A 13,925-nucleotide genomic window follows, 5' to 3' on the forward strand; every position below is an offset into this window, starting at 1 on the left:
ACAGCTATTCTTCTTGAGATCCTTCCTGGGGATCATTACTATCTTTTTGTTGTATATTTTTTTCAAATATAAGCCAGGCATTCTTCTTATTCCACAATGCTTTTGTACTTGGAACTCTTACATGGAGGCCATTTGGTTTTTTAAGTCTGTTTCTTCTTGCTGTTCTATGAAACCTTTCATGAATTAAAGAGATTAATATATTTGTTTATCATCTGTTAATGAGTGACTCATGTAGTCGTACTGTTGCTTTTTTATCGTTTAATCTCTTTGTTGTCAGTATTCATATTAAATCCTGGTATGGTTACTGAAACATTACTTACTATAGCTTTAGAAAATATGAGGTAACCCTATAAGTTAGTAGAAAAAACAGCAAAAAACATTTTTTTTTTACCTCTAAGCAATGCTCCCTGTAAGCTGTGCGCTGGTATAGCTGCTGATTGCTTGCGTATTCTCAAGAATCTACAGTATGCAGCACATAAAATAAAATCCAACATAAACCCAATAAGACTAATATAATTTTATATGTATCATTTTTGAAGCCATGTATTATTTGTTTTACAACTTCACAATGGGTCTGTGTGCATTCAGATGATTCTCTGATTGTACACAGACCGAACTGCAGGTTCCCCCAAATTTCATTGCATAATATTGAGAGTAAAGAAATCAATTTGTGTTTGCCATACCATATTAAATATGCTAAAAAAATAGATTAACAGGGAATACATTCATCTTTATTTTATCTGATTTGCACTCTTATAGCATGCCAACCCGCTAGATGCTGGATGTGCTAGCCGTCTTTATTAAATAAATGAAATTTAGCTGTTCTGGCGCATGATCAAGCTACGCTTCAATGTCAGTTTCAGATATCACTATCAAATCAGTTTTATAATAAAAAGTAACACATTTAGGAGATATATGTAGATTAATATGTTTGATAAAATGTCAGTCTCCTTTAAAAAAGGTCCCACAAATGTTCTTATTCAGCACTTTAAAAACTGCTAGAGATGCTGATGATATTTTGGCTTTTTTTTTATTCAACTACAGGAAAAAGCAAAAAAAGAGGTCAATCAGCACATTCTCAGATATGGTGGCTGCAGCACTTAGATGTGAGGAACTAAAGGGGATCTCACAGATAGATCTTTGTGCTACATTTCAAGCATTCGTTGTTGTTTTTTAAAAGAAGTTTAACCTTAATGAATCATATCTAAACAGCATCCAGAAAGCTCTTACAGAGGCATATTTGGACAAGTGCTGGAAAAGTAGGAAGCAGGCGTGAAAAAATAGATACAATTTAAATCAGATTTGTTCATATTCTAATAATTTAAAATTATTTTTGGATATAAACAATAAAATACAATAACTTTTATATATTTGATATAACTAGATATGCAAAAACTGTATAATTTAAGTTACAGAGATGTATAGGCTACTGTATTATGGAACTTTGCCCCTCAGTGAATAAAATCATCAGTTACTCCAGTTATCTTTGTAAGACAAACTTATTGTAATCTGAAACATTTAAGGATAACAAAACAAACAGAACTTGGAGAGTACAAGTTGCCTGATTTGGGCCAACAAAGATGTAGAATACTGACAGAAAAGCAAGTACCTCCTAAGGGAAGTGCTTCATGGCACCATTAGGGGAATTGAAATAATGCCTCCAGGTAGCCCTATTTGAATATGAATGTCTGTCTTGATCCACATCAAGGGCATTGACAGGGGCACCTCTATCTACATGTACCTCCGCTGGATGTAGTCATGTCTGTGTATCTGAAAGCGTGCACACCGGATTGCTCGGTGCAGTCATCATCCAACGCATTATTCCAAGGTACTTTGTACAGCACATTAATCACAGGGACCCTTGAGCACATCCAAGGATCCAAATATCCCGACCTTGAGGTTACAAGAAAGACATTAGTCCTGATCCATTCAAAGTATTGGAGACAGGGAGGGGAGCAGAGGGAGGAGACAGAAAAGCTTTCAAGGTAATGAAATTCTGCCATAATTTAAAGGAAAAGACTTGTGGGGACAAGCCTGGGCCAGAGCAAGACAGGAAAAAAAAAAATCAAATTGGATTTTTTTTCTCCTTTATTTTAAATTAAGCTTAAGTGCATGTGGGGGGTAGTTTTTCTTTCTCCTTTTTTTTCTAACAAAAGCATGATAACAGCATTAACTTTGAGAATGAATCGAATCATTTCCAAACCAATTAACCTTTGACAGAGTGGATGACTGGACAGGAATGAGAATGGCTTATAGTAGAGGGGAGAGATGAAGGTGGGTGGAGGAGAGCAGGCAGCGGTGGCAGACAACATTTCATACAGGCTCCTTAAAAAGCTTTTTCCGGACCAACTCACACATCCTAACTGTCGGGTTTGTTGTTGAACACAAAGCTCACCTGCTAAACACACATTCCTAAACAGTTTGTAAAGACAAACTGATCGAAAAAAACAGACAGGGAACATAGGAATTTCACATCCTGTGACTTTCTTGGCCAGCTTGAGTGATAGTAGGAAGGGTCTGCAGTTAACCCCACTTATTATTTATGCTCTCACCCCTTTTCTCCCTATCTATTTCTATCCCTCACCCACTGGCTCACACACAGCTGCAGCCGGTCCATTAAGTTAATTAAAGGCTCCATTTTGAGCTGGAGCCCACTAGCAAATACGAGTGCCAATCAATAGATCTCTGGCTTTTTTTTTTCAGAGAGGGAGGGGTGAAAGCGCCGGTGCCGCATTCGGGGACATGATTTGTAGCCTTGGCAGACACACCGTGTTCTTCTTTGTCTCGTCCTCTGTCTCTGTCTAATTTGGTAGTCACCCTCCATGTTCCACCATTTCCTTCACCCTTTCCGCCATGATGTCATCTATCAATTCTCTCTTCACTCTTTACCCCCAACTATCCTGGGCTTTCCCCATCTGTCAGAAAGCAGTCATGGTCCTATGTTTTCCTAGGAGGGCAGGGATGTATTTATTTTAGATGCCATCTGCATGTGGGAGCCAGATGTGAGGGGCTGCAGCTAGGGTTGTGGATGAAGGAGAATGAGACAGAGCAAAGAGGTTACAACACAAGGGATAGAAGTACGTAATAATAATGAATATATGGTTTAAAGATCACAATATACAGAGCTAATGTTTGCATTTTTACCACTAGCTGCGTATCGGACTTAGCAATTATCTAAAACATTTGGTGGGTGAAAAGCTAATAAATCACATACCCTCGATAACAACATCTCCGTAGCGACAGGTGGTGGTGGCAGAATCATGCTGTGGGGATATTATTCTTCACCCGAAACTTGGACAACAGTAAGAAGTGATAGGAAAGCTGATGGAGCTAAATACAGGAAGGTCATGGCAGTAAACCTAAAACGTTTTGAGACTGGATTGAAGTTTCAGCTTCTAGCAGAGAGATGACCCAATACATGCAGCCAGAATCCAATGATTTAGATTAGAGGGGGAGTGGCGGCCTAGAGGTAAGGGCATAGAGCTTGGAATCCTGAAGTTCTGAGTTCAAGCCCCACTCCCACGGACTGCCACTCTGGCTCTCTGTGCAAAGACCCTTAACTGCTTCCCTGGCGCCCCACAGTGGCAGCCCACTGCTCCCCAAGGGGATGGGTTAATTGCAGAGGTAAATTTCTCCAAAGTGAGATCAATAAAGTCAAATTATTATTAATTTGTGGTTTAACTCTACTGATTAAGTAATTTGGCCACCAAGAGAGTTTTGTACAACATGACTGCATGCTGAAAAGCCAGATCAACAATTTTAAGTACCGAATGTGTTTTTGACTAATCTAAAAGTTGCAGACTCCAGTACTTTAGTAACAATAAAACATTCTTTCACCGGATAATATCACCCATTCATTATTCATCTCAGAATTAATTGTCCTTTAATTCTGAAAATCTTAGTCACTTTTAGTCAGACTTTAGGTAAAATGAAAGAAGAATGAAAGAAGTAAACAGTTTAATATTGATCTTTTCTTAAAATCACCTCACAAAAAAGGAGCCTCCCCTATGATGAGCCCTTCTTCCTAAAATCCATCATGTTTGCTGTTGTCTCATGCAAGAGAAGCAGAGGAAGGCCCACAGGCTGAACAACCATCATCAGCCTCATGTGGCGTTCGTGTGCGATGAATAATGGGTCGGGGTGGCAAGCAGTGTACCAGTTCAAGATCCACAGACAAGGGCTCTCCGCTGGATACCTGGACTCCAACAGTCCCTTCATTCCTGCAGTCATACTGGCAGCTTGGAAGTGGCGCCGCTCATCGGGCTTCCTCTCAGCAGTAATTCACCAATTCTCTCCCTCCAGGGAGACAGCCTCTGCATGTCGTGATGGTTAGCCAGCGTTGTTTGTTGGAGGCTGCTTCTTCCTCCTCCCTCATCAATTCCCCTTTTCTTTTCTCATCTCTCATTTTCAGTGAGGATGCCTGCTGCTTTTTCCACTTCTCTAATCTAAACTCCCTCTCTCCCTCTTTGTTTTCTCTGTTTTTTATTTCAGAGAGAGCCCAAAGGGGATTGTTCATATTCTCCCCTCTTATTGTTTTTCATCTTTTTTCCTTATGACACAGAACTATCCCCCCAGAGTATCCAGCTTTCTACCAGGGAGTTGTAGAAAACGCATGGTTAACCCCATTTTATTTTGTCTGTTCAAAGGTTTCTCCACAAAGCTCCAGTGCTCACAGAGGAGGAGAAGGTACGCATTCAACAGAATTAAAGAGAGGGTCAATTTCAGGAGTAAATCAATGGAAAGGAACCACATAACAGCGAGCAACACTTATAGAAGTAAGCGCCCAACACAGCTGTTATAAAAGTGCATTACAGTCCTCCATTAGGTGAGAAATACTTTTAGTCTTAAGGATTATTTAGACCTTACATGAAAGCAAAATTTTTTTTATTTCTTTTAAATTCAAGTCACAAAAATCTTCTTATAACTAACTAAAATCTATTTTTTCCATATTAATCTATCCACAGGTGGATCTCAATGAATAAGTTTAATCAAAAATGATTGCACGAATTTAATTAAGAACTGTACATATTTTTCCACACAGATCAACATATTTCCTTTTTAAATTTCTTTTCATTTTGAGGATAATGAATTGCAGCTATTGGAAACCAATAATTTAGTTCCTTAAAAGAATTGTATGCTAGCAACAATAAAAAATAACGTTTTAATATACAAAAGTTATATTTATTAGACGGTAAGAGTGGAAAACTGCAAACTTTACAACTGTTCTGAAGCCACAAATTGCAAATTCCCAAGAAGCTGCGTGTTCACAGAATATTTTATACAAATGGACATTTTGAATGTGAAAAACAAATGTCTTCTGTTCATATGAGAGCAGACAGGAGTAAAAAGTCTCCAGGTTGAAAAGTCTGAAGTCTCTTTTTCCCAGCAAAAACTCATCATGATGCTCCTTCAACAGAAAGGAAATACAGTAGTTCCACTAGTGAAACCAGGGGCCTGTGGATCTCCTCCCTATGAAAAACAGAGAACACCTCCAATGGAAACCATCCAGGAAGCTGCATTGCTCCGAGCTTCTGAGATGACGGAGCTCCTAATAAAAAAAATTAGATGTCAGGATATTGTGTGAATTTTTTTTTTTAATCCTGACAGAGCATGAAATTTAGAGCATCTGTGTTTTGCTAAACATTTTCTTTGTCGCCAACCATGTTTTTCACCACTTTAATGTCAGACTTTTTTTTGTATATGCAATAAAAGTATGTCACTATGTGGTACGTGTACTGTAAAGCACACATCAGTGCTTTTCACTAATCTAACAAGATATTTTTTTATTAGTTCATCATTTGTTTTTATAAAGATTTGAGAGTTAAAACAAAATTGAATAAAATGTGGTGTTAAGCTGCAGAGACGATCTGAATAAGACTCAACACATGTCTGTTTTTTAATACATAGATTTTACAATTTTGTCTTTTTCTTCTCAGAGCCAATCAGGTGCAGCAATTACCACATGCCTTAGGGAGAAATACCTATCTAGCTTTTTGAATATACTTTAGATGTCACATGGTCAGGTGAGATGACATCTGGATATAGATTTAGCTACCACAGCCATTTTTTCATTTTTTACAGGCCGTTTAAATGTCTTCCATCCTTCTCGAAAACTGCACCTGCAAAATAACCCTGTCTCTCAGGTCCGGAAAAGATGTCTCCACCTCTTCATTTTGTTTTGGCTTTGACATGAACCAATAACTGAGACTTTGGAAACAGAGCTCTGCATCATGTTGATCAAGTCTGATTAATCAATTTAGAGACTATTGGACTCCAGTTTTGTTCCAGAATCATCTCAAGGACCCCTAATGCAGTAGAAGTCAGTTGTGCCAAAACTCCATTAGTGGATTCCATCCAATATTGTGGATATCAAAATTAGGGACATATTTCAAAGCAAATTATCCTTTAAAAGAATTAGTACATCATATTTCAATATATTATTCAAGATATGAAACATAAAAACTTAAATTAAGGGGAAATGGTTGTAGGAGGGACATGCAGAATAATTTTCAATGCTTTTTCTGTTATGACATCGTCAACATTCATTTTTCTCTTTTGGTCCATTTTGCTCTCTGACTTTTAATCTTTTACTTAAATCAAGTAAGAACCCCTGCTGAATTTCTCAAGCACATGGGCTCTTATCCTTGGACACCCTAACCACCTCATTTTTCCAGTCTTACTTTCTCCGCAACTCTCTCTCTGCGTAATTCAATCATCCCAAGGAGATGGATATCCGTCCCCTAGGAGCGCTTACCCTCTCCATTTCCTAAAGCGCTTGATCAGATTAATTGATTGTCCCCCCCACCCCCGACCAAATCCAGCTTGGTAGTGGAGTGTGTCCAAAAACCAGGTTTGCATCGATGTCTGTAAGAAATGTTTCTCTTCATAAGCCAGACTGGGTTTGTGAAAGGACAAAAGGGAATAGATAAAGCACAGCCGTCCAGATAAGTATTCTGACTGGTGACATGAAAGGGTCAGCGCCTGTAAAAAGAAAAAAAAAAAACACAGAGGGAATTTATAGAGAGGACAAAAAACAGCCAGGATCACAGGAGATGCAGAGCGGAACAGGAGATCAGGGAAACGATAAAGCAGATAGATGATCAATGAAATGAAATAAACAAGACCGTTGGGGAGGCGCACATGTTAAGTGAATGTCTATGCACCCCGGTGTTTGGCTGCAAGCCTGGGGAGCACAGCATAGGGTAGGAGAGCCAAACAAAGCCCCACAGGGAAGATAGGAAGACCTCAACTCATCCATTATAACTGAAAGCCAAGCGGCTGCCATGTCTCCTGATTGCCGAGTCCCTGTGGAGCTTTTCCCCCTCCGCCTCCTTTCACCTTCTATCTCCCTTTTTTTGGGCACCAGATATCGCAGTATTACAGCACTGTTCCAGGCCTTTGGCTCTCATGCAGCAGCAGGGACCAAATATACACTCAGACTGTACACCTGCTCTTCCACAGACACAACCGCACAAGATCCGAAAAGCACACACAGCCACACAAATACAAATAGGCAGGGATAGGGACTCTCTTATCTACCTGCCGCACATGTTCCCCATATGTGTAAAGCTTTTACCTGAGTGCCCTATTACAGTTGAGGCTTTTTCCTTTTGGAGAGCCAAATTACCTTTCACATCCAACCTTACCTTTTTTCAACTTGCCCTTGATGTTTAGTTCACTTGCATTTTCGGTGTACATATAGACTCATACCCGGCCTATAAATACACTGGGAATACTAGTATTGACCAAGCTTTAGGTCTATGTGACTATGACTGCATGATTTATACCCTCAATTTTCTTATTTTACTCTCCACTCAGTACCTATTAGTCATTTAGAAGTGCGGAATTTAATTGTGAATTTAAGATTATAACATATTTTAATACAGTGTTTTTTGTTTTGCCCAGCACTGCTTTTTTGTTTCCCTTAGAAGTTTAAAAAAAAATTCAATAATTAAGAAATTAAAACTGGTAGATTGTACTATAAAAAGAAAACTCCCATCACTAATATGTTTTATCTTATAAAGTGATTATTGAACAATAACAATAGTAATAAAGAACAGATGATTCTCCTTGTCCTTTTTAAGATAATCATAAAACAGTTAGTGACTTTTGCCAATAGTGAAAAAAGGAAATAGAAGTTGTCATGATGGGCGGCTGTCTGTAACTGCATTTCCAATAAAAATGTGTACGATGTCAATATTCTGCTAATGTCAAAAGGTTTCGCAATGACAGTATTTCCATTAGACAATAAACACATTTAAAACTTCACAGTGAGCGACATCATTCTCCAACTACTTTAGGTCTTCTTTCTCTTTTTGCAAGGCAATAAGGTCCAGTTGCAGATTGTGTGACTTGTGGGATGTTTTGCAAAATATAAAAATTTCGATGCAACCAAAAAAACCACCTCATCTACCCTCCCTCGATGCTTGCAGCTCTCCTTCAATTTTGGTTCGGTGTCATGCTGACAGATTGTTGCATTAACTGCTGCTTTAGGATTTAACTCTAGAATCATCCTTCAAATCATCTTGTTTTCTGATTGTTGATTGATTCCATCCATCCATCCATCCATCCATCCATCCATCCATCCATCCATCCATCCATCCATCCATCCCTCAGGCTTTATGCCAGCTGGGGTCACAAGCTTTGCCGGTGCCTTTCTCCAGCTGTCTACCGGCGAGAGGCGGGGTTTACCCTGGACAGGTCAGTCCATCACAGGGCAACACAACTCATGTAATATTTCTAATTTATATATTTTTTGTTCCTTTTACTGTTTTACCTTTACCAGTCCAATCTGTGCATTCTTTGAAAAACAAATGTCCTTTTGATTTACTTTCTCCATGATCTTATTTCTCACTGGATTTAACAGGGATGTGTACTGTATGCAGCAGGGATTATTTTACTCCATCTGAATGGGTGTGTTGAAATGGGCAGCAATCGTAATGGCGATGAAAAAAATGCAACTCTCTCATTCAGAGTGAAATTTTTTTCCAGATTCAGATTTATTGTCTAATATTTCAAACTGCCTTAGAAAGCTGCCAGTGAGCTTTAAAACTCGCACCTTTGCCTTGTCAAACTCAAGCTTTAACTGAACTCACGTTTAGGCGAGGATGAAACTATATTATTGCATAAAACATGCTGTGCTTGGCTAATTAGCTGCTACAATTAGCAAGCTTCTTTAAATCTTCTCACGCACAGCGCGCATGCGCAGGCTCCTCGGTTGCCATGGAAACGGAGCGCCTCTGAAGTCCCTGCCGATCTTTAACGTTACTTTCCAGCCTGGACCTTGAAGCTGAACTTGCTGCAGTCTGTGGTTTGCTAAACTGCTAACGATGAGCTACGCACCAGAGGAGCACAACTACTCGAGAGATCATCTGGAAGGTTTGTTTGTACTCTTTTACTTTGTTAATTACAAAAATGTTACGTGAAAAATTATTAATTTGATGTTTTTTTTTCATGACCTTGTGGCAGCTAGCTTAGCATGTAGCATCTCCGACATCTCAGGATTAAATGTTTTTAGTCGATTAAATGTTAACAGTGACTTAATGATTTGAAAATAACTTTTATTTCTGTTTGAGAGAAACACCTTTGTTGAATTAGAAGTAAATGTTTGAAAACTAGGTGGCGCTAGCTCTATGATTTTAAATAATGCATTTTGCTCTATGTGGAAATGTTGGGGAAATTACATTCAATAAATATTCAAATATATTTGAAGGACATTTAACACAATATGTTATCAAGCCGAACTGTTTATTTTTCTATTTAATAAAAAAGTGAACATTTTGAGTATTTTGTAAGTTGGCTGAATTTAAACCTGATAACAGCTGGAAAAAAGAAGAAATTAAGATTCTCAAGTTGTTTAGTTTAGTAAATGTGTTTAGGTAATGATAGGTTTTTATTTAGTGTTTTAATAAAGGGTTATTATGTATTAAATCGTGTTTTTATTGGTTGGAAACGGGAGAAATGATAACAGAGATAAAATGAGATAAAAAGTACATTTTGGTTTGAGAGGATAATATTTAACGAAGTTAATGTGGAAATGGTTGAAAAAAATACAAAATTAATTGTTTTAGGATAAAATAGGTTTTGTTCAATACATTAAAACTTTAAAGAGGAGGATTTTTAAAAAATGCTGTGAAAAACATGGTCTCCATGGATACCTTAGTTGAATGCATTGAACAACTTTAGGCTTTTTTAAGGTGGCATATATAAGGTGGCATTTTGAATTTAATGGAAGATCAAATGTGTTAATAATGTTTGACTGATTTTAAAAGTTTGTGGTTCCAAAGGATAATTTTTGGTGAGCTTGGTTTCCTATCCTTTAAAAACAAGGTGGCATCTGGCCCCTTCTGTCAGAGAAGGCCTTGGAGTTTAGTGTAATAGCAGGGAGCGTAATAGAAATAAAGTAAGTAAATGGACCATTTGGAGCGTATTTTTATATTGATAACATCCTGAAAAAAAAATCAAAACCCCAATAACTAGTAAAATTAAGATTTGAATTTAAAATACATTTTTCAACTTTGTGGTAGTCTCGTGATTTAAAGGATATTGTAGCCTTTTTTTCTAAACCTAGCTGTCAGCAAAACGCACATGAGGACCAGCAAAATGTCCTCCCTTTACGACAATCGCTCCTCAGTGTGACTGTGAAATAACAAAAAAGGTCCCCACAATGATGCCGAGGACCATATACACACATATATACATAAAAATATGTATGTATGCACAGATTTATGTTTTTATTGATTAAATCTCCTTAAACCTAAAATAAAAAATTGAGTATTGTGATTTGATGTTCCTTAATTAATGTTCCTGGTCTAATTATTTTTTTCCTCACTGCTCCAGACGCCCCGCTTCCACCTGATCCTGCCCTGGAGTTCTGGATCTTGATCGCGGATCAGGTTGATTTCCCTTTCTATATGAACGTAGGGCTGTTCTCAGATGATGTAGAGGAGGATTTTACTGTTGATGTGGAGTCTGATGATGAGTTTAGGGTCGTAGATGTGGTGATTAATGACGAGGAAGAGATAGAGGGTTCTGATGATGAGGAGGATGATAATGAGGTAGAGGTCCCAGAAGGGGTGGTTAATGAGGAGCAGGAGGAGCTACAGGATTATGATGATGAGGAGGATGATAATGAGGCAGAGGTCCCAGAAGGGGTGGTAAATGAGGAGCAGGAGGAGCTAGAGGATTATGATGATGAGGAGGATGATAATGAGGTAGAGGTCTTAGAAGGGGTGGTAATTGAGGAGCAGGAGCTAGAGGATTATGATGATGAGGAGGATGATAATGAGGTAGAGGTCTTAGAAGGGGTGGTAATTGAGGAGCAGGAGCTAGAGGATTCTGATGTTGAGGAGGATGATAATGAGGTAGAGGTCTTAGAAGGGGTGGTAAATGAGGAGCAGGAGCTACAGGATTATGATGATGATGAGGAGGATGATAATGAGGCAGAGGTCCCAGAAGGGGTGGTAAATGAGGAGCAGGAGCTAGAGGATTATGATGATGAGGAGGATGATAATGAGGCAGAGGTCCCAGAAGGGGTGGTAAATGAGGAGCAGGAGCTAGAGGATTATGATGATGAGGAGGATGATAATGAGGCAGAGGTCCCAGAAGGGGTGGTAAATGAAGAACAGGAGATAGAGGATTCTGATGAGGATGAGGATGGGTCTTTTTCTAGTGAGTCTCTTGAGGCGTCTAGTGACTTCTCTGGGTATGATACCATGAGCTCTGAGGAAGAAGACAGTGTAGAAGATGACCCCCTTCAAACACATCTTCGCTTCATTGAGACGGTTTCCCGTTTCATCAGACTCCAACGGTACCAGGCGCCGCCAGAGGACTCCTCGGAGAGTGAAGAGGACCACCGACCTCCACGGCCCGGCCCTTCTTCCCGGAGGAGGAGAAGAGAGGAAGATGGCGAAGAGGAGCCCCCTATGAAGCGTTTTCGTCGGGACCTGTGAGAAGAGGAATTTGATCAAGAATCTTCCTTTAACTCCTTCAACAACTTCTCACAATGAAGAGAAGCTGAGGCTTCAGCAGAAGAACCAAACATTTTACCATCTTGTTTTGGGTCATTTTGTAGGAGGAGTTAGATGTATTTTCTGATTTGATGATGATTGGAGGTGGAAACAGTCATATCTAGGTATAATTAATTGATTGTGTTTATATCTGGCAGGTCTAGGGATGCCTTTGGTAGCGCCTAGCGCCGTGGCTTTTCTTTACCCCGCTGCTAGATTTAGTTTTTTAGATGATAAGGAGTCTGGCAGGTCCGGGGATGCCTCAGGTAGCGTCTAGCGCCGTGGCTTTTCTTTACCCCGCTGCTAGGTTTTAATTTAAGTTTTAAATGTTACGAATTTTCCTTTAGCACAGAAATCTGAGCAGAGACATACTAACAATTTCTAAAAGGTATGAAACATGAGAGCTGGTTAAGGCGGAAACAATCTAACATGCTCTACGTCTAGACAGAGCTGGACATTCTCCCATCTCTCCTCTAAAACACCAGGATCAAACAGCTCTACAGAGCTGAATGACTGATGAGGGAATTCAGACCTTTGATTCAGGTCTGATGGAGAAGAGATGTGACTGAAAGCTGCAGCATAGCAGCTCTGGAGGAGTGGAGCTGGAAAGCCCTGATCTATAGAAGGACAATGCTGCTGGAGACAAACTAGATCTAGAATAGAACAGTGGCAAAGATGTGGTGGTCACCAGTTGCACTGGTCTCTGGGATGATGGTGAGAAGATAAAGATGATGCTTGGAGGGACTAATTGATTTCAGAGCAGTTTGAAGCAGAGGAAAGGACTGATTTAGGGATGTGGATTGTGAATGGCGCCGACTGTTAGAACCCGCTTTCAGCTGTGAGTTGATCTAGTTCTAGATGTTCCTCAGTTAGTTTTCAGCCCTAGTTTAAGGGAAAGAACCCTGTGCAGAAATATTCTCCATGTGATCTGTGCCAGTTCTGACCGCAGTGGATCTCTTCTTTGTTTGTGAATCCCATGTCGGACCGAGCCGCTACAAGCTTTGGGCCGTCAGAAAACGCTGAAGAGATCTACGGCGACCAAACCGGAGGAGCAGTAAACAGTGAGAGCATGTTCAGTAAGGAGACACAATAATCCATCATTTAAATATTAAGTCAACATTTCAGGTGGTCTCACTTAGTTTTTCATGTATTTTCAGGAACTGTGGACGTCCAAAATCAGAACTGCTGTGAGGAACCGGGACATCCAGGATGCTGAGGAGCCTCCTAGTCCCCACCTGAGGACGGCACAGAGGAGAACACGTGCAGTAAGCCTTTATTAACACGACAAACAGACAACTCAAGCTTCCAGGCAGAACACAGAGAGACCAAGATGACTATTTGAACAACATCCTGCCCCAGATTTAAACTTGGTGTCAGGAAATTCTGTAGATTAATTTAGCTTCTTTTTTACAGGAGAAGCAGGTTGAATATGGAAGCAGCGTTCTAACAGTCGGATCTCAGTGGAACAGAGTCCATCCACACGTATTTGGAGGTATGTTGGTTGTTTGACTATAGAGGCATCACATGCAGACAGTTTATGACTCTGAGGACACTTTGCTTTCATTGATGAAGGAGCTGAAGCAGAGGATGGAGAACACAGACCACCAAGGAGGAGAAACATGGCTGCCCTGCTCGACGACCCCACAGCTAAACCATCAGTCTGCTCCACCCAGAAAGAAGGTAAAGAACCTTTATTGCTTCCAGATGTTCATCAGTGGTGGAGAAGACAATAAAAACAAATCCATAACAAATAGATTCAAAAGCCAAAACCATCCCATCAAGGTGGTCTAACCTTTAATTCTTCTTTCCATCATGAAGGGATGTTCACCTCAATTTATCTCTATAACCAAAACTTTACCAGAACCAGAAGTTCTGACTTTTCCATTAGACCACAGATAAACAGTTAAGAAGCAGCTT

The 13,925-nt window shown here is 39.6% G+C and overlaps 1 long non-coding RNA gene across 1 annotated transcript; it reads left to right on the plus strand.

The window, feature by feature from the left end:
* The first annotated feature begins 12,500 nt into the window (after positions 1 to 12,500).
* On the plus strand, positions 12,501 to 13,643 carry LOC119784241. The gene is made up of 4 exons (XR_005280910.1): positions 12,501 to 13,084; positions 13,166 to 13,273; positions 13,422 to 13,500; positions 13,581 to 13,643. It is a non-coding gene; the product is annotated as an uncharacterized LOC119784241 (long non-coding RNA).
* Positions 13,644 to 13,925: the final 282 nt, after the last annotated feature.

The sequence above is a fragment of the Cyprinodon tularosa genome, unplaced genomic scaffold (genome assembly GCF_016077235.1).
Source record: "Cyprinodon tularosa strain WSP-4 unplaced genomic scaffold, ASM1607723v1 ctg222, whole genome shotgun sequence".
Lineage (NCBI taxonomy): Eukaryota > Metazoa > Chordata > Actinopteri > Cyprinodontiformes > Cyprinodontidae > Cyprinodon > Cyprinodon tularosa.